Raw genomic sequence first — 19,234 nt, 5'->3', positions numbered from 1 at the left:
GAGAGTGGTTTAGTTGTATACATTAATAGGTACTGATCAATGCAACTGCAACTTGTTTTTGTCAGTCTTCTGCTATAATAATTAACAAATATTTTAATTTATTTTTAAAATATATTTTTTTAATATATTTTTAATTTTTTTCTACATTACTCACATTAACAATTGTCACATTGCTGTCAGGCACTAGTGGGGCAGGTGTTGGAGCTGCAGTCGTGTTGGAAGTGGTGTTGTTGCTGGATGGTGTTGTGGAGCTGGTGTTGGAAGTGGTGTTGTTGCTGGATGGTGTTGTGGAGCTGGTGTTGGAAGTGGTGTTGTTGCTGGATGGTGTTGTGGAGCTGGTGTTGGAAGTGGTGTTGTTGCTGGATGGTGTTGTGGAGCTGGTGTTGGAAGTGGTGTGTTGTGGAGCTGGTGTTGGAAGTGGTGTTGTTGCTGGATGGTGTTGTGGAGCTGGTGTTGGAAGTGATGTTGTTGCTGGATGGTGTTGTGGAGCTGGTGTTGGAAGTGATGTTGTTGCTGGATGGTATTGGGGTGCTGGTGTTGGAAGTGGTGTTGTTGCTGGATGGTAATGGGGTGCTGGTGTTGGAGGTGGTGTTTGTGCTGGTTGCTGGAGTCACACTCATTGTGTTGTTGGGTGCTGCCGTAGTGTTTTGAGCACAAGTGCCCATGAAACACCCAGTCAGCATCACAAACAGGAGAGTGAGGACTAGTCTGCTGTCCATGCCTAAAACAGAGGGAATGACAGAGATTGAGTAAACTCTAACTATTAACTGTAAGTGAAGTGAAGTTTATTACAGCACTGTATTTAATAACATTTACTGTCACTACAGCTACTCTCTCTCTCTCTCTCTCTCTCTCTCTCTCTCTCTCTCTCTCTCTCTCACTCTGTGGTTTTTTCATCATATCATTTGTCCACCAGAGTGCACTCTGACTCACATTTTACAATATCCTTAGCACTGAGGCCAGTGCAAGCATCAGTGTACACATCAAAGCTAAACAAGCAGAAGGTGAGTTGTTTGGTTTGGAATTAAAAATCAACCTCATCATCTGTGTATACCATTCAAACATAACATAGGGAATACTGGCTTATATAACAACGGTGAGGACTTTTACAAAATAATCAGTAGCACTTACAGTACAGGCTCTAGAATTAAGTGCAGCAAGATAACACATAATTTGTTTTTACAGATGATATAAGTATGGAGTTAAATAACAAAAAAGTGAAACATTAAACCACAAAATAAAATGCTAATAAATCCCACCACCAAATATCACACGAAAAGTTGCTCAAATAAATAAGAAAAACAATCAAACCAAACTGGCAACTGACATAAGAGTGCCATAAATGCAATGAAACATTAAGATTAATAAAAAGTAATAAAGTAATGAAAGTAATAAATTTGTTTATGTTTTTAAATGACCAATATATTGTAATTGGAAAGTAAGCCTAACAGTCTTTCAGTTTACAACAAAGGTACTCCAGACTCCAAAAAAGTTATTTAGGTTATATATATATATATATAAAACCTATATATATATAAAACCTATATATATATAAAACATATATATATAAAACATATATATATATATATATATATATATATATATATATATATATATATATATATATATAATGAAATACTATTGAAAACGAATTGCAATCCTAATTTATTTATTGTTACAATTATAAATTACTACTCTTCACAAAACACTATTAGATAGTGAATGTCAAACTTAAACAGATATTGAACAAAAAAAACTCATTTAAAAACTGATATGATGTTGCATATGTATTGTTTTTACCTACCTGTAAGTTTTCTTATTTCCAGTGCAAATAGTGAAAGAAATTGAATTAAAGATATATCGTTCCTCAGATTTTGCCTACGTAGTTTCAGTCTCAGGTAGGGCTTGGAGGTGGACCGCTTCTGATGTATCCAGTGGCTTCCAGATGAACAAGTGACACCTGTTCACTTTCTGTCACTGTTAAATAAGCAGAGGGGAGGGGAGAAAATTGCAAGCATTACAAGAGCATTACATGTGAAACTCTGCCATCACTCTAGTGATTAGGGTGGGGCGAGGAATAAGGGTGCGTCGCGTTGAAACAAACCTGAATTTTGTCTTTCCACCTCTTTGTTTTAGAGAGTTTTGTTTCTAAATGCACCACTTCCTTGACAATGCATGCAACCTACATGGATATTGAGGTAAAAACAGGGGATCTACTTCAATCTTTAATGTGTATATTACCATCGAACAGCAATGAGACTAATTACCAAATATTTTTATTAACTCTGAAAATGTACAAGAAAAAGAATGATTGAACAGGTCACAGAAGCATTCTGGTTTATACATACTTGGACTGAACTGGTTGGGCTTTTTTTTTTTCAAATATCAAAATATTGTTACTGACTGTTTAAACCAATTCTGAAACTTTTAAAGTGAAAGAAAATTGATCTGCCTCAAAGGCACAAGGCACAAAGCTCGGTTTGTTCCTCTTGGCCATTTGTGTAAACGTAATATGTTCCATTGTCTAAAGTGGGTTTTAAGTGTCCTCCTGAGAAGAAGGCCACTTAAAAGATTTGACTTAAGATCAAGGTCCAGATCTGGGAGGAGATCCATCAGGACACCATCGCCTATATGATCTGTGTGCTTTCAAAGTGTTCCTTTCATTTTTCTTTCAGCAGGGTAGTTGCTTCCTGTGGATATGATCTTTATGTTATTCTGTTTATTGTGTAGTGTATTGACTGTAAAATAATTTTTGGATGTCTACTAAAATCCAGCAACACTTCTGTCGTGCACTTTCTTACTATTAACTAATAAATAATCTGACTTGTTCAATTTTTTTTAACTTTATTATGAACACAGCTCTTCGAAATACACTGTTTCCTTTTCCCTTATTGTGTTTAAGTACACAGACACTAAAGTTCTGATATCTGTGTTCACTTAAGTTTTATTCGGTGCTTCAAGGTTTTTGCAATTGCAGATCAAATCTTCATTGTTGCTACTTAACTTCCACTTCAGAATTTCCGAGAAAGAATGAGGGTGGACCTTTTACACGTCAGTCAGGATATATGGTTGGCATTAATCAGGGTCAGTGGCGTGAAGTTATTTCTTCGTCATGCCTTTAATATGCAAAACTGGTCGTGCTGGCTGAGTTACTGCACATGAAACTGGTCATATGCTTCCCTGGGTTTTTTGGGGTCAGGTGGGTGCAGATTTATCTGTAGTGAATCCGACAGAATGTTCCGAGTGAAGGAACAGAAATGTAAATTTTGTAAACAATTGAATACTGTCAACGTCACATTAATACAGTACAAATGTCATTTAATACAAATTTTATTTGTCACATACACAGTACAACATTTAGTGAACATGTAGTGAAATGCTTGTGTCCTGAACTGCGGACAGGCTGCAGACGTAGCCGCGCCATTCCAGGGCTTGTTTTTACCATGGGGAGTCTAGCCAGGATCCTTACTGGATACCAGGTGGGAATCAAACTTGCAATCCCAGCTCCATCACATCACAGATGTTATACCCTTGTGGTGTGCAGTGCATCATAAGAATTGCAATGGAGTAAAGATTACCCTGGTTACCCTGTACATGACATCAGCGGATCAATCAGACTGAAGTACAGACTTTGAGGTTTAAATCAAGGGATGTAAAAAAGTAATGTGATAACTGAGTAGTTACAGCTGTTTTTCTACACATTTTCCAAAGGTATTTGGGCATTTGACTGACAAGCATTTTCCTGGCAAGGAGAGGTCTGTTCCTTTGTTATTCCATAAAGAAAAAAACACACCTGGAGTCCATTCCAGGTTTTAACCTTTATTTTATAGTTTTTAACTGGATAACTTAATATGAGGTCCAACGGGATGCAAGTGAAGGGGGCCATAATTAGGCGGAGGAAAAAAACAAGCTAATTAAATAAACAAACTTATGCTACAGCAGTGGTGCTTCCTGTATGTGGTTAACTCTGTTCTCTTCCTCTGCAGGATTTTTGTGTCGGGAGGGTGTCCACATAATGTGTTTTGCAAATGGTGTGCACCGATGTGGTGGTAGTAGCTAGATTCTTCCCTTTTAGTTTTCCGAGGAAGGAATGCGTCTTCAGGTTGGAGATTGTTTTGAGTTCTAGTTGTTGGTAGTTTGACCTTAATAAAATAAAACCCATGTTTATTTTGTGATCTCTGATAACCTTGGTTTCTGACTCATTTCAATCGTGGTTATTTTCTAATTTCTACTTTTCAGAACTTAATAATCTATGCAATGATGGTGTGTTTCCTGAATTACCTGCTAGAAGTGCTTAGTCATATCACCTGCTGGGCGATATGACCAAAAATATTTATCACGATATACATTTGAAAATTTGCAATAACGATATAACTGATGATATAATTGACACTAGACAAAATACTTTACAACTCCACAATTTTATTAGTGCAAACAAAAAAACATCGATGTATTTCACTTAAGCAAGCAGCTGTTTTTTATGTGCATTAAAGTTATATAAAAATGTAACAGTGCAAATTCCTTGCTGACAGTTGAACCAAAAGGCATTTTCAGAGGAAATTGGCCGACATATCCTCAGCATAACCATGTATAATATCCACAAAACTTAAAAAAGGTTATACACACACAATGCGGTAATATTATGTTGAAGCACAGTACGTATCACTCCGCGAGGCTCCTGCCTACGATAGCCGTAACGCTCCGACAATCCATCAAGCAGTGCGGGTTCATAGCTTAGCAAAGTCGTACTAAAACATTTGACAGATTTTCGAGCGCCGTGTACGACATAAAATCGCTTTGAGGTCAGTAAACACAACCAGAATCCATACATAAGGCACACGGGATTATAAGGGGCTCTGTCGATTTTCAGAAAAATCAAAGGATTGATTTTAAGTGTGCTGTATTTTCCAAAAAACACGGTAATAACGACGGCCCGCTAGCATGCGCTACCAAAAATAGTGCTTTGTTGTGTATTTGACGGACGAAAGCTAAACCAGTTCCACACCAGCGAAGTTGCAGCATTTTTACAAACCAATTCTGGTTCATCCGTTTCATTTAACGATCCACTTCCGCCTTTCTCATTCTCCGTCACCGCCATGTGCGTATGAAAACAAAGGCACTGCGCATGCGCGTTTTATCCATATTCTATTGCGATATTTCATTTTCTTATCGTTGCCCAACATTATACTGGTATTACCGTGAACAGTATGATATGGCCCAGCCCTATTACCTGCCTCAGGTCCTTTTAGTTTATTTAGACAAAGGTCAGGTCTTTAACTTGGCCAGTCAAAAATCATTTTTGATAGAACTACTTTGTTTTGAGGGTTGTTACCTGTGACATAGACCTTTGGTTGCTTATCAATCACTGCATTTTCCAACCAAACAGTAAAAACAATACACACCTTGTTTTAGAAGTATTTTCCTTTTCCATGGCCACTCCCTTGAAGAGTACAAATACATAGACGGAATTTCCTTGATGTTCAAACAGCCTGACTGTGGACATTGGCCACACGTCATGCAGCATTAGCTCACGCTGTTGAAGAGAAGATAAAAACATATTTCATCAAGCAGATAAACAAAGGTTAACTTGTACCAGAGTAATTTTACCATAAATATAACGAAGGTGAGAAGAGCTAACGAGCTAAAGCACATCACGTTATCTGTCAGACATGGTGGAGGCGGCATTATGGCTACCAGTGGAACCAGGTCACTAGTGTTTATTCATGATGTGACTGCTGATAGAAGCAGCAGATTGAAATGTGAGGTTTATGTGGCTGTACTCTCTGCTTGATTAAATCAAATGCTGCATAACTAATCTGACAAACCTTTAATGAACATAAGGATAATATCTCAAAGAATATTGCAGAAGCAACTTAACAGTTTCCCAAGGAAAAGAAATTAAAATATTTCTCAATGGCCAAGTAAGTCACCTGGTCTCAACTCAACAGAGAAAAACTGAAAACAAAGTGACCCAGAAACAAACTGAAGACCAGCTACAGTAAAGGTCTGACAGAGCATCGCTAAGGAGAAAACACAACATCTGGGGATAACTATGGGGTCTATATTTAAAATTATGTTTATACTAATATCTTCATTTCAATCCTATCTTAATTGCTCTATATCAAATCCAATGTGGTAGTCATCAGAGGCAGGCAAAACAAAAATGTACAAATGTCAGTAATGTGTTTCCCGACACAGCTCGTATACTTTTCTTACACTCAGACGAACTGTAATGCTTCACTTACATTTCTGGCTCTGTGTGCAAAGATCTCACTAATATCTACTCTTGACTTTTGTAAGTAAGTAATGTTTATTTATATATCGCTTTACAAGAACAAAATTCACAAAGGGTTTTACAATACAGAAGTAGGTATACACTAAGTTAAAATAGCATAAAGAGATAAAACTAAAAGCAAGTCTGCAGAGGTGTGTCTTGAATTTCAAAGAACTTCTTCGACGTTTTGACAAATTGAAGCAAACATTGGTGTTGCATGTCTGAGTGAGCTATGTTTGTTCTTACTTAATTAGTTTGGCTATGCTTTAACAGCCCCACTTGCAGCAGCAGCATTGCCTGATATCTGACATATATTAGCATACTAACATAATCTCATATTATTTGAATTCTACAATTTTGACGTTAACTAACATCTGAAAATAAAATTTCAGTTTTTCAAAACAGTAAAAATTAAAAAAGTCCCAAACTAAGTAGCTATTAACCAAGTCTTTTTGGTTTTTGTGTTTCTTTGTTTATGAATGATCACCCTAGTTTGCCACATGTAGAGGCATTTTGTACATGTGCAGCCGTCCAAGGGTTTTTGTTTTATGTTCCAACCTTACTAGGAAAGAACAACCGGTATTTTCAAGGTGTAAATTACAGCTTAGCTGACATTAACATCTTCTGAGCCTTCAGCATGATAGATTGAATGTTTCCCAGGGTAACCTGTTTGCTTTCATAACCTGTGTAACTGGGTTTTTGTTTTGTTTGTTTTTAACATTTGATCTGTCTGTATAAAAATATACTGCAGTGTCCAAAGTATTTACTCATCTACCTTCACAAGGTCAAGAGCTTAAGTTCAAGAAGAGTTCAAAAAGAGGTTTATTGTCATTTTATGTGGTATTTCAAGAAATACCCAGGCTGAAATGAATTACTGTTTCTCACCAGCCTCTACAGTGCAATAATCAATATACATGCATGTGAACTTGAGTGACATCCTAGTCGTAATTATTTTATATGATGTCAGTCCAGCTCTTACTGCTGTAACAGCTTCAGCTCTTCTGAGAAGGCTTTCCACAAGGTTTACCTGTAAAGTCCAGTGGCGAAGTGCTATACACCACTGCTTTCGACATTTTGCATTGTTTTTGTTGCACAGCGGGAATCCCACCACGCTGCAATTCACTGATTGCAGTGTGGTCGCACTCCTGATAGCGATGCATTTTTTCACAAATGTTTGTGCAAGCAGTCTGCCGGCCTAAGTGCTTGATTGTACACACATGTGGCAGTAGAACTGAATGGAATACCTTTGGCAATACTATAAACATAAAGTTAACATGAAACATGTGGACGTTCAGAGTGAGCTTTTCGGTTGAGGTGATCAGTAAATGATTAATGTTTTTTTGCTTCTTTCTTTATTATTGACATTTCAGTTGTAAATTCATTTTTCTGCTTTCACAGAAACAGAAAAATAAAAAGAGTCATTCATGATCTGGTTTTGGTTGGTCTAAGTATGTGTTTAACACATACGGCATTTCTGAACTTGTCAGCAGACTATTCAGAGTTACAAAGAGCATGTTGCTCAATCAAAACTTTACTGAACAACTTTATTGTGTGGCCATGGCTCTGGATTGTGGCCTGACTGGGAAAACAGGGTTTGTTTGTAACAGTTTATCGCTTCTTCTACTTGTTCAACTGCAATAATACTTTAATTAATTTTTTATTGTTACTCCTGTAAAGGCAAATTATAACAACAGTTGCCTCAAGGCACTTGATGGCACCATGTGTTGAGTTTTCAAGCAGCAAATATAGTATCATAAAACAGCTTTATAGAATCTAGTGCCTGACCTGTCACAAAGGAAACTGAAGGAAATCTTGAAAAGCACTTCACCATACTCATTGCAACTGTGCAAGATGCTTTGTAGGTTGCATTTAACACGCAGGCATACCATGTATGTATCTTCCTTTATCCAATGTAATCTACCTGTTTTTGTTAGACCAGCGGACATTCTTACAAAGCTGGTGTTTTGCAAAACTGGGCAAACCTGCTGTTGACGCAAAACAAAACCACAAAAATGTTGTATGTTTTCCTTTAGTTCAACAAAACATTCACAACACATTTCTGAAATTCGTTTACAGATGGGAGAATGAAGTAGTAGGTAGGAGAAAATCTAGAAATCTAAAGAAATCTTAGAATAAATGTAAGCACATTAAATTAAAGTACTGAACAAGGTTATCTATTTACTGACAAATTATTTTCAACGTCAATCCTGCAGATTTATTCTTTCTTCATCCTTGGTAGAACTACTTTGTTTTAAGGGTTGTTAGCTGTGAAACAGACCCCTGTTCTCAGCTGCATTTGAATAAAGCACCAAATCCACACTTTTAAGCTTAAATTTCAAAACTTACATTTAACTACTGATTTTATCTACTGTTCTGATTTTATCTGTTTTGATTTTATATACTGTTTTGTTCGTTTGTTTGTTTGTTTGTTTTTTGTTTGTTAATTAGTTAGTTAGTTTATTTGCTTGTTTTAATCAATTTTAAATCATGCTTTTTATTTGTTCTTGTTTCTAATGTCTCTGTAAAGCACTTTGAATCACCTTGTTGTTGAATTGTGCTATACAAATAAACTTGCCTTGCCTTGCCTTGCCTTTAGCCGCTTATGAATTGCCCCAGTTTCATTTCTAACCTGCCAGACAGTACACACCTTGTTCTTGAACTATTTTAGTTTTCACTGACTACCCCGCAGAAGAGTAAAAACAAGTAGACTGAATTTCTTCTTCAGACAGCCTGACTTTGGATTAGTTCTTGTCACATGTTATTCAGCATTACATTTGTTGTAAATGTATAATGACAATACAGGGCTATTCTACTCTATTCTGTTAGTTGGCGAGAAGACAAAAAAAACATCACCACATCCATGCTGACAATGACGGTGTTTGTTTATGGAACATAAGACGTACGAAAGGTTTCGGAGCTGTCGTCATTCAAATTGGAGCATAAAAAAAGAAAGAAAGTGAAGCATAAATAACACATAAATTTCACGATTATTCGAGTTTTCTGCACAGAGAGCGAGAGAGAAGGACTTTGTCATTAAGACTAAACAAAACAGTTCACACTCGAGCAAAAATAAAACATCTGCTCCAAAAGCCCTTCTGTATTATGAAATTAATAAATAGTGTTGTTCTATTTATTTCCTCCATTCACAGGGTTTTTCGATGGCTCTGTATGCATACTTTAAAATAAATTGTCTTTAATGTGCAGTCTGGCTTCAGAGTTTCTGTAATGGCACCTTTAGGTTTCTTTCTACATTTCTTGGTAACAGTTGTGATTCTTCCATTTGTCACTGATGGTTTTGTTGAACTTCTTGCTGAGATTATCAAGCATTATCATGCATGATAATCACCATTGACAACGGGAAACTAAGATAGAATATCTAAACTTCCCCATATCTGTGTTCCCAGTGCTTCTTTTACCGTAAAAGCTTTAAACATGGTCATTTTTCCGGTTTGAACAAAAAAAAAAAAAGTTCACCATTCCTGGGTTAGGGTTACAACATAATATTTATGCAGGAGGTGGACACTGCATGTTACATAAATATATTAACTGTTACAGTAAATTAACTGTTACAAAGTAAGGCTAAATATGCCATGCCAGATTAGAAGAAACCTCTACAACAGGGATGTCAAACTCATTTTACATTGTGAGCCATTTGTTGGCTGGACTAGTGATACTCCCTGTTCTGTCAGTGTAAAGTGTAATTACACATTTAATCCCTGAAACATGTTAATATTTTTTAATGCAGTTTCCAGAGTTTTCTTTTGTTTTTCCTCTTTTTTCTACTTGATTAAGACTACATCCACACGTACATGGGTATTTTTGAAAACTGAGATTTTTCGTTTTCATTTTTTAAAAAGTCCCATCCACACGTACAGTTTTGAAAAATATTTCCGTCCACATGTAAACTCCAAAAATGCAGTCAAACATTGCCAAGAACATGCCAAATCCTAGCTGTGTTGAAATGTTGGCCAATTGGAAGTCTAGAAGCCTGGGCAGGAAAGAGTAAACAGGGTTTGATGCAAACCTTGAGCACTTCTGAAAAGTTTTTGTGTTTTTCTGGAAATTTAGTTAATTCTGTGTTACATTTTCAAGTACCTTCATCATTTCAAATGTTAATAACCAAAAACAGTATTTTACCTGGTGTAGACTCACAACTTAAGAATGAACAAAAAGCATACAGCATGCATACATTATTTTTTATTTTTTTTAAATTAAGTTTATTCAAAACGACAACGGATTTAGGTTGTGAGAGCATCTTGAATAGTTGAATGCAGAAGTTCACTCTGACGACTTTGTCTTTCTAAATGGAGGGACAGTAACTTTGTGTGCATATGTAAGCGTGTAAAAACTGCAGATAGTCAGATTAACTGCAACAATATTTTGTCTATATCCGCCATTGTAGAAATTCATCTCATGTAAACAACAACGTGGCGCACAGCGTCTCATCAAAAAAAGCGCACACCTTTGACGTTGCGTGACTAAATCTCAGTTTTCCTCGTCCATACGTGAAAGCAAAAACAGAGTTTTTGGCAGGAGTTTTTAAAAATCTCTGTTTTCAGAGATTTCAACATTTTTCTGAAAATGGTCAAGTACTAGAAATGGATTGAAAATAAGTTTTACAAAAAAATCATTCAATGTCCAAAGAAAAAGTTTTTCAGACCTTCAGAAAGTCTGGATAATTACTTCTCAGGGTCAAGTCTGGTGCTTTGGAAGCTAAATGTAAAGATATGAGAGATAGCCCATGACTTTTTACGCAGTACATCATTAAAGATACCAGAAGTTATTTATTGATAATTTCCCCAAAGCTATAGTGAATGATTCATAAAATGCAGGGTTAATGTTAGTTAGTTATTCCTAAGATATGTTAATATAAAATAAAAATGAAATCATTGTGTGTGTGTAAGTGTGTGTGTGTGCGTGCCAGTTTTTTGCACTTCGATTTGTAGGTCAGAAGTATTGGCCCTGTCAAAACTGACACAAAGTCAAGGCAGAGAATATTTAAGAAAAACTGTTTTGTATTCTAAAGTCTGTGAATTTAGGCTTTAACACCAGTGACTGCATCTTCAGCCATGTTTAAAGTTATGCTTCATGTTGTGTAATAAGTAATTAGTACAAAAACATAAAGTAGTTTGACTTATCATTACATTTCTCTTTGGCTCTCGGAGGAGGCAGACACACTTTTTCTCCTCTCCCTTATCTTTCCTGCTTATGTCCTTGTCTAGTTTCGTGGTTTTTTTTGTATTACTTTCCCTGGAACACTCTCTCACAGTCTGTTTCTAAAACCTAAAGAGAATTATGGAGCCCTGGAGAGACTTTCGCTGCCGGATACACGATGGACAGGTGGCAGAAATGGAGGGTCGTGTGCCTGGCGGGACTGTCCATCGAGGACGCTGAAGATATCTACCTATTCGGAACCATGATAACAGGGTTCTTGCTGATCGGAGCTGGCTTGGCCCTGGCTTATCGGAGAATTAAGAGAGCGGAACCGGCTGTTTAAACCCCCCCAAGGCTGCCCGCTGGGATTGAAACGATGGGACGAGGCGCGACTTCTCAGAATGGGCTCGAAAGCAGAATGGTTAAGACCTTGGAGACGCTTACAGCTGCCGTAAATACTCAGAATAACACCTCTGAACGTATATTGGGATACATCAAGGAGAGGCCTGCTCAAAATAACCCCCTTGAGCGAAAGTTGGATTGCATCGCAGAACAGCTCACTGCAGTTGTGAGTTCTCAAAATCGGCTGTTTGGGCAAAAGAATGAAAACACCAGCAAGTTTGATACCATCATCGGGAAGCTCGCGGTTCTCCAACGGGAGATTGACAGACCAGTGTCAGAGTGTTAAAAACAGCTTTGAAATTCTCATGAGTTGTCGCAAAAGAAAAATCACCATCATAATGCGGCTACCCCTTCGGCTCCAGCTGTGGGCTCAAGGCTGGAGCTGAACAAAAACTCCCTGATAACGACTGTGTTGAGTCTGTTCCTTCCCATTCCATGCAAGGCCACCTGGGTTGGCTGGAAGACTGTTTACTTAGCCTGGCAGGGCGAAGGACACTATCTCGGCTGAACTATGGGCACGCACACACATACATATACTGATACTGATAAGCACTCACTGACGCATCACCCTCCCTACCCCAGATCCAACGCCACCTCCAACGCTTACCTCCCCTCTGATGTGGACATCGGGTCAGTTGGAGGTGCAGTCGAAAGATTGCAGCGGTCCCAGATCAGATGTACACACTGGAACTCTTTCCCATGTTGCTATCTGTGTTTATTGTGCTATGGTGTGTTGATATCTGCAAGACCTGCATCTGACAAATAAAGGCTATCTCATCTCATCATCTCATTTCATGTGTCCATGAAACTAAAAGTAAATATACAAGTGAAACTATGGATTGAATAACAGGTGGCAGCTATAGCGTCAAACAAGTTTGACCAGTAGCTGCATTGAGGCGCCAGAAGAATTTCTGAGAATTCATGCTTGTAGACTGCATTTGCTCAGGGTTATTGTTAGGAGTGTGTGGTGCTATTGACTACCTTGAAGTGTGTGCTTAACTGATGAAAAAATAAAATAGAATAGAATTCAACTTTATTGTCATTGCACATGTCACAAGTACAAGGCAACGAAATGCAGTTTGCATCCATCCAGAAGTGCTTTAGCCGTAATATAGATATATTACAAAATATATATTAGCAATAATATAGCTATATAGATATATAACAGAAATGTGTCTGTTATAGGTATGAGGGTACAGAATATGGGTCTATTATGGGTATGTTACAATGTACACGGTATGAAGGTATGTTACGAATACGCTATAACTAATAAAAAAGATGGAAGCAACAAAGCTTTTTTTTGTCAACTACAAGGCCAGAATGGTCTGCATTGTACTTTAAACAAGAATACTTTTAAAGGTCACGTTTGTGTTTACCATAGCTGTACTGTTTCCTGTATTTATGACATACAGTGCTGCGAAAAAATGTTTGCCCCCTTCCTGATTTCCTAATTTTGTTGTTTATATGTTTGTCACACGTTTCAGATCATCAAACAAATGTAAATATCAGACAAAGAAGATAGAAATAAAACAAAATGCAGTTTCTAAATGAAGGTGTTTGTCATGGTCCGGAGTCTGTGACTCCGTGTTTATGTTAAGTTTATTATTATTCTGTGGTTTGGTTATCTTGGGTTTTTGTACTCTCCTGCTTCACGTTTCATGTTCCTATGTCTGTGTCCCCCAGTCTGTGTTTAGTTGGTGTGTGTTGTGTTCAGTCGGTGGGTTTCCTGTTTTATTTTGAAGGTCTCTGTCTGATGTCCGTGTGTTCTATTTACGGTTCCCCTGCCTTGTCAGCTGTTATGTCTCCCAGGTGTGTTCCCCTCCTGTTTCCCATCCCCTGATTACTGGTGTGTGTATTTATGGTGTGTGTTCCCTCGTCCTCGTTGCTGGTTCATCTGCTTCTCTCCGTCGTCATCCCGTGTATTTCCCTGTGCCTCCCTGCATCTTGGTTTCTGGTTAGTTTTGCCCAGTTTTGCCCAGTTTAGGTTTTCTTAGTTTCATGTTCACCCTCGTCATTTCTGTTTGTATCTACTTTTGTGTATTAAACTCACTTGCACCAGAGCTGCCACTTCCTGGGTCCTAAATCATTCACACACGGCTTGCCCCGCAACCCGTGACAGTACGAACGAGTCAGCATGGACCCAGCGGCATTAAACCCGTCTGAGGAGCTCCGGGACGACAATATAATGTGGAGATCCTCCTCGGGCTGTGGTTGGAAGGCCCTCCGGAAGAGCTTCGCCGCACCGTTGAAAGCCGGCTACAACGGCTCTTTTCCGGCCTTCCGGAATGGAAATCGCTTCCCCCGACCATGCAGGCCTTTCTCCAGCACACACCACACCTTCTCCCAGCCACTACTGCCTCGCTGCTGGATGTGGTTTTGCCCGGCCCGTCGGAGCCATCCGCGGGGAAGAAACAACGATCGTGCCGCCGGCACATCACCCCACAGCCGGACACTGGGACTTCTGAATCGCCGGCTGTGGTGAGTGAGCACTCTTTTTCTGTTTTGGACTATGGAACTGTTTATTCCGGGGCTGTGTTTGGTGTGGGAGATACTAATGTGAACAGCTATTCACCTGCGCAGCGACCTTCAGCTCAGTTAGCTGCCCAGCAGCCACCTTCAGTTCAGTCCCCTGTGCCTCTAGTGTCTCCTGTAGTTCAGTCTCCAGCCTCGCTACCTGTAGCTCCGTCTCCACTAGCACGGTCTCCAGTATCTCCAGTGTCTCCCATAGTTCAGCTTCCAGTCTCCCTAGCCCCTGGTGTCCCTGCTAGCGCCGTCACTCGTTCTGTCCCCAGTCTCACTCGTTTCTTCTATGCAGGGAGAAAATCTAATTTCCACCCAGGGTGTTTCTCGCGTTTTAGCTGCTTTGGGCACAGTTATGCATTCCAGGGTCTCCCCACAAGCTAGGTTTCAGTCCCCAGCTAATTTTGTATCCCCAAAGGTTAAGCAGCCCCCAGAGAACTACACCATGTCAGCACTGTCTGGGCAGAGCCAGTGCTCAGCACAGCACCCATTGCCTTCGTGTCTGCCAGAGGACTCCGTGCCTGCTGGAGGGTCCAAGGGGCCCGTCCGGCCTTCGTCTCGTGTCTCCGCTGGAGGGTCCAAGGGATCCGTCCAGCCTGCAGCGCCACCACCTGCGGCTCCCACTCCATTCCCTGCAGCGCCACCACCTCCGGCTTCCACACAGTCGCCTGCAGCGCCACCATCTCCGGCTTCCACGCGGTCGCCTGCAGCGCCATTCTCGTCTGGTCCAGCCTCAGAGTCTTCAGCCTCGTCTGGTCCAGCCTCAGAGTCGTCTGGTCCAGCCTCATCATCAGCTTCTGCCTCACCTGGTTCAGCCTCATCATCAGCTTCTGCCTCACCTGGTCCAACCTCCGTGTCTTCGCCTTCAGTGTCGCCTGGTCCAGCCTCCGCCTCGCCTGGTCCAGCCTCCGTGTCTTCGCCTTCAGCGTCGCCTGGTCCAGCCTCGTCTGGTTTTGCGGTTAACTTGCCACTTCCTCATCCACACTTTCCAGGCTACTGGTCGGGCGTCATCATCGTCGTGGGCGGCCTCCAGACCCCCTTCGCCTGAGTCGCCACCTTTGCCTTCCGCGCGGTCGCCCCCCGGACCAGTGCTGTCATCGCCGCCGCTGCCTTCCGCTCGGCCGGCCTCCAGACCCCCTTCGCCTGAGTCGCCGCCGTTGCCTTCCGCACGGCCGGCCCCCTGAACTGTTCAGACTCCTGTGCTGTCGGCCTCCGGGCTGGCTCTGTTGTCTCCTTTTCCTGCGTCGCCGCCGCTGCCCTCCGCACAGCCGGCCCCCTGAACTGTTCAGACTCCTGTGCTGTCGGCCTCCGGGCTGGCCCCCTGAGCTGTCTGTTTTGGACATCTGTGCTGACCTCCTGGTCGGCTCTTTGAACTGGTTTTTCTTGGGCTCCAGTGTTTTGTTTTGTTTTTATTTTAGACTTGTGTTTTGTTTTGGGACCTTCAGATGCTCCTGTTTTGTTTTGTTTGTTTGTTTTTTTTACCTCTGTGCTTCCTGGGTCCTAAATCATTCTCACACGGCTTGCCCTGGAAACCCGTGACAATGTTCAAAAAACAAATCTAAAACTAATGTGATTGGGCCACTGAATCCGATTGACATGCTGTGGCATGATCTTAAAAATGCGGTGCGTGCTCGAAAACTCTCCCACAAGGCTGAATTACAGCAACTCTGCAAAGATGGCTTATTCGGTTTAAGAGAAAATCACTGTTTCACACAGGGCCATGTACATAAGTGTGACAAACAGAGAAAAAACAGGAAATTGGGAAGAGAGGGACACACTTTTTCACACCACTGTGTATTGCAGGAATTGTTGTCATGTGGTTTGCTATAATTTGTAATTATTTTTTGTGCAAAAGAAGGAGTTAACAAGAAATTCTCCTTCAATTTTCAACATCAGTTTGGACAAGAAGCCCGGTTTTAAAGCATTAACGTGAGTGTGTGACTTAAAGAGTAGGAAAAGGACCATTCCTAAGTGTCTGCTTTGAGGCAGGTGCAAGAGCAAACCTTCCTACTCTAGATGCTAACTACTGGTCGTTGCAGAATTTTACAATGTAACAAAAGATGTAATGTAAAAAATGTTTTGGTTTTTTTTTTTGGTTTTTTTGCCTGTCCCGTTTGGCTCTTTTGCCATCAGAATTATTGTCTAAAGGCAAAGAAAGATGCCCAACGGATTTACTTTACCAAATTGACCATCCCAGCCTTGCCATAATGGTCCATTTGATTCACCTTTTATTCTTTATTTTATTTTCACTTGCTGAATACGGGACAGACTTGACTGGGGGAAAGAAGGGGAGAAAAAAAGAGGGAAAGAGAAACCGCTGAGAAGAGGGACGGGGGAGAAGGGCAAAAAACAAAAACCAACAGAATGGACAGAAAAAAAAAGAAAAAAAAATGCATATATCGATCACCTGGATCACCTGTCGAGAAAGAAAAAAGAAAACAAGCAGAAGAGAACAAGAGTAATAGAATAAACAACATCACAATGATATATGGGAATATGACAGTAAATACTAAATATTAAACATTATTGTGCAGCACATAAGATCAACAGAACACAGTGTGTTTTGAGGTAGGAGCCAAAAAGGGTGTAGTTTGTGTGTGTGATCACCCGTGTGTACACCTGTGAGCATGGACGCGCTTGTTTTTTTAAAAGGTTCCTTCATGTAATGATCTGCTAGAGGGTGTGGGGGGGCCACAGCCCCGTCCTCCAGGGCATGAAGCAGGTATGGAGGAGATCAAAACTCCAGACATCCAGAGGCCCCCAGAACACAAGAGACCAAGGAAGACCAACAGAGGGGCAGCCGCGCCACTGTCCCAGAAAGAGCTGAGGAGAGTCCCAGATGAGGGCTCACTCAGCAGCTGCGGAGCAGAAGCCAGGGGGAGTTGCAGTGACGCGCCCGTGAGCTCCGCCGGCAGCCAGCTGTGCCTGAGTGACCGAGCCCCAGGCCGAGAGGCCGGGGGCACCCCACCTCCGAAGTGGCCCGAGCGAGCCCCAGGATCCAGGCCCCGATAAGCGGCCGCCAAGGAGTGAGCCGGTGTGTACCTGGACGCCCATCCCCAGACACAAAGAACCACCAACGCACCGATGTCTGAGGGAGTCCGCCACTGGCAGGGGAAGTGGTGGTAGGGGGGAGATAGGCCTCCAAACCTTGGAGGGCCTGAGATGTCCCCAGAGAGGTGGCGTCTGATACCCAACCTGACATATAGACACAGACAAACAGGCACACACAGATACAAACATCCATTCCCACCCTCATGCTCTCATATGCACTTACTCCACACTCAACCAACGTGGAGACAGACATAAAGAGACGCTGTACACACAATCACACTCCCCAAGCGTACTCTACGAACCGGGTCTAGGTACCTTTGCCCCTGGAGGGGGGAACTGCACCCAGACCCAGGTGGTGTTACCCTTTTCCCTGCGGTGGGGAGAGGCAGACCGCCCCAACTCCGCAGCAGCAGGGAGGCCCCACACTCCAGACCGCAGTCGGATGGCCAACTCCTCCTCCTAGCCCCCCCGCTCCAGCAGGCCGCAGAGAACGGGGGTGAGAGAAGACTCCAAACCTCCCTCCGCTCGCTCATTGTAGTGTTGATGCATGTGTGTTCTAAGGTGCATTTAAAACCCAGGAGGGCATGGAGCTACCTGCCAGAGAGCAGCAGGTAAGCGCATAGCCCCTCCTGCTAGCCCTCAATGTCTACGTGTATTTAACCTTGAGAGGTGGGCAACGACGCCAGGGGTGAGGTGTACACCCTGATGGTAACTTGGATTCCGTGTATCGTGCCCACCCCCAAGATCCTATATGTATGTGTAATGAGAGTGTGAGTAATGTGAATGTCTAAGTTGTGGGATAAAATTGAGGCAGAGGAAGCCAGAAGGGGACGGGGGGGGGACAGGGGGGGGGTAGCCTCCTTTGCACCCTGGTGACATACCCCTACTCCAAGGCCCTGCATGTGTGGGTGGTTGTGGTGGAGCAGGAAGAGGGAGGCAGCTGGAGATGGGGAGGGAAGGAAGGGAGGGGCAAGTGACCCCTCCCTGGGGCCAGCTCCCCCGCTGACCCCAGTAGGCACCCCCATACTCCGCAACCCGCCAGGGAAAGGGGGCCCAGGCCCATCCAGACCGGGGCCCAGTGCAGCAGTGCCTCCCGGCCCCACAGAGCCCGGGACAGTCCACCCAACCCCACCACAGAGAAAACTGCACCCACCCCACCATCCACTCATCTTCCAGACTACATAAGACAATAGACGCCCAGGCTGAGATATTCCTCCACCTCTCCTGTATCTCCCCCTCCTGCAGAGAGAGTTCCTGAAGAGAGGAAAGCTCCTGCAAGATGTGACAATCTCCCTCACCAGTTGAAGAGCCCCCCAGGTAATGTAAAAAATGTTATCGTCCAGCCCAGGTCTCCTTATCTTTACTACACCAATGCACCAAATATTTTTCTTGTGATAAATGAAAAATCACAAGTGCACATCTAAATCTACGGGCAATTGAAGGTTAAGAGAGCTGCGTTTCATGCAGGTTCTTTGTTGAATGATGTTTGAGAGTGTGTTAAGTGACGATAAGGTTCTACTTTAAATCAGCAAATGTCAACATACGCATTACTTTCAGAATGATAGCTGTTCAAATGTTGTACTTCGTGTTTGGCGTCCATGTTTCACGCTCTCTAAACACTCACATTCCACAGTATTGTGTCAGTGCAAAGCAGTGTGTCTTTACATTTCCAGGCAACATTACAGTTTTCTGGCAGTGACGGTGCAGCCATCCTGCAGCACCTGCACACGACTGTCACCACTGTTCCATTAGGGTTTTGATGGTCAACTTTTGTGGTAATGATAAGCTCTCATACAAAGTATGAGAGTGCAAATTTACACAGTGCACATAATA

The 19,234-nt window shown here is 41.9% G+C and overlaps 1 long non-coding RNA gene across 1 annotated transcript; it reads right to left on the bottom strand.

Annotated features, from left to right (window-relative positions):
• Positions 1-447: 447 nt before the first annotated feature.
• LOC120739353 lies at positions 448-5,417 on the bottom strand. Its single transcript, XR_005697176.1, has 3 exons — positions 5,403-5,417; positions 1,805-1,977; positions 448-721 (listed from the first exon to the last, which is right to left on the bottom strand). It is a non-coding gene; the product is annotated as an uncharacterized LOC120739353 (long non-coding RNA).
• Positions 5,418-19,234: the final 13,817 nt, after the last annotated feature.

This window comes from Simochromis diagramma, unplaced genomic scaffold, assembly GCF_900408965.1.
Source record: "Simochromis diagramma unplaced genomic scaffold, fSimDia1.1 OVJJ01000370.1, whole genome shotgun sequence".
Classification (NCBI taxonomy): Eukaryota; Metazoa; Chordata; class Actinopteri; order Cichliformes; family Cichlidae; genus Simochromis; species Simochromis diagramma.
The sequence above is the reverse complement of the archived record's forward strand: the minus strand, read 5'-3'. Positions and strand labels throughout refer to the sequence as shown.